Source organism: Homarus americanus, unplaced genomic scaffold (assembly GCF_018991925.1).
Source record: "Homarus americanus isolate GMGI-L3 unplaced genomic scaffold, GMGI_Hamer_2.0 scaffold48354, whole genome shotgun sequence".
Lineage (NCBI taxonomy): Eukaryota > Metazoa > Arthropoda > Malacostraca > Decapoda > Nephropidae > Homarus > Homarus americanus.
In genome coordinates this window covers 5,762,756-5,765,545 of record NW_024723833.1, presented here as the reverse complement: position 1 = coordinate 5,765,545, position 2,790 = coordinate 5,762,756, and positions in this window count along the sequence as shown.

Sequence of the window (2,790 nt, the reverse complement as noted above, 5' to 3'; positions counted from 1 at the left end):
CTTATCCAGTTAAATTTGAGTCCTACCAATTTTATTGGAATGACAAGAAAAGTAGGAAAGGCAAGAATGTAAGATCTGGACTAATTGCTGTGAAGAGAATCACTGTGAAATGTGAAGTAGATGATTTGAGAGGGCGAGTGGAATGAGTAAGTTGCTTTGAGAAGCTCAGTGGGACGAAGATAGAATGTAGAAATGGATGTTGGTGGCTGACAAGTTTGTGAAGGGGCATTGATTGGTAAGACAGGATTGTTAGGAAGTTGAACATGTAAAGAAAGTGAGAATTGATATATTGTGCACTACACTAGTAAGGTTGACCTCTGTAAGAACAAGGTCATGTGGTCGGTAAAGATAGAGAACTGCCAGACAAATGGATCCCAAACTCACTTCACTGTTAAGGCCCGTCCACACGATCGAGCAGTGCCCGGCTGGCACGCGCTAAATGCCAGTTATCGGGCAAAATTGGCGGGCAAACCAGCGTAGTGCCCGTGCCCGTCGTTGAGCGAAATCATGGTCCGCCTGCCTGGTGGTTTGCTGCCGGATATGGAGCGACGACTCTGCCAGACAAACTAGTTGACACTGGGACCCCTTCACAAATATTAATATGTTTTAATATCATTTTCATTATTAATAATCAATAAAACCGGAAAACCGACATTCCTATAGTATTGTCATTAATATTCAACATTACACAAGTCTGCAATACAAGACAAGTGTTGTTATTGGAACCTCACGTGACTGTCAAAAACAGCTGATCACTACACCACCGCTGACCTCGGGGTCCTCAAGTCAGTGAGGTATGAACAGAGATACTGACAGAACGTATGCTAACACTTTGTAAAACCTGAGTTAAGTACTGCAAATGCGATATGTATATGTTCCCAGCTCGGTCCAGATGTCCAGTGTATAACCAAATAAGCTTATGCAATGTACATTATTGGCGTGACAATAAACGGGAGATTGTTTATGTATTGTGTAATGAGGACATTCGTGTGTTCTTCGTTCCTGCCGCTCTCCTCTAGTCCCATAGCTTCCTGTCTATGCATATCATAATTCTAACATTATTCAATGAATTTTTATGTACTACAAAACTCACCTGCAAGTAATCTTCTTTGAATACTTCATACATGACTTGACAAGTTGCAGGTATTATGCCAGACAAACTTTGTTTTGATATCCTTGTTCTATACTGAAGTGACATGTAGGTGCACCCAGTTGAAAGATATATGAGCGTTGCCTCTAGACGAGCCTCTGCAGATATACTCTCCCTCATATAGGTATCCTGTTTTTTTATATATAGGGTTCCACTTTTGCTAGAAGTTTGTAAAATGTGTTGGGGTCCATTCTCTTGTAATTGGTGAAGTCTTACTCATGTCCATCTTGCAGTTCACGTAAAATCGTGGCAGGACTTCCCAATACTTTTCTTCGACCTAACTACTCTTTGCACCATTCCCTTTTCTGAATTTGGTTCTTTTTGCACATAGAAGCAATTATTTTAGTACACAACGCTATGCTCTTCGCTTTAACTGTACGGCGATTATTCCTGCGACACACCATGGTGATCGTACCGCACCCGCCACTGCTGACCACCTACTAGCTACCGGCGCCCGACTATGACTGCCGCCAACCACCCCCGTGTGTACAACAACAACACAGGCTTTGCCTGGTAAACGGGCAAAGCCCGCCGGGCACTGCTCGATCGTGTGGACGGGGCTTTAGGGGCCCCAATCCTATTGGTTAAGTTAGGTTGGAGACCAGCAGAGTTAATACACTTTGGTAACTTGTCAAGAGAAGAAGCCCAAGACAGTTATAGATATTTAATCACGTCCTCTGTTCGTTTAAAATGTTCTGAACTCAGAATTTCACTTTTATTAACACTCAGGTTCCATGGAGTGGGGCTGACTACAATCCCTTTGTGAACTCAGGGTGCTGTACTAATGATCATCTGCCTGTCAGCATTTACAAACAACTTTAATTTGTAAATTTTGGATCATAATTTTTTTATATGTACAGTAATTGTTTGAAAGTGAAATTATATGATGCTATTTATATACTGAATATGAAGTCTCGTAAAGTACTAATAGTAATATCACCATTACAAAGCAAGTTAGTAGAGCATCTCAAAAAATACATACCCTGTATTGTACAGTAAGTACAGTATAATTATTGGTTATATTTTCCCACTAATTCTGTTAAAGCAATTGAACCTGCATTTGCCCAGGATGGGTGTGGTGCACATTTTAAACCATGATGCACCAAGTACATCAGGATACTGTACATACACAAGTATTCTGGACAACATAATTGCTCACCATCAGAGAGTGACAGTAGTAACTGGTTGAGCCATCAGTAGTTAACATCATTAGTTAAATGAAGGTGGAAATTTTACTGCTTACTCATTGACTTGGCTCTTTTATCAATGTTCGTAATGGATTGTTATTTAGAAGAGATAAATTTGTTAAGCTATAAATTATGTAAATGAATGTTTATAAGAAAAAGTTATGTCATTTGTGGAGACCTGCTTAAATATACTGTTACATTTCAACCGATATATTTGTTTTATTTATTTTTTTTAAATAGACTTATTAAGCAAGGGTGTTTGCAGTGCATGTCATCTTATAAGCCATTTTATACTTTTGTTTTTATACAGAGTACTTCTGAACAATCCACAAGAGAACAACTGTGCAAGTGACTAATGGTCAACCTTTTTCAATAACCTTCTGTTGTCAGTATGAACAACATTGTACTGTACTTTCAAAAGATTCAAGATCCAAAACCTATGTGAAATCCGGT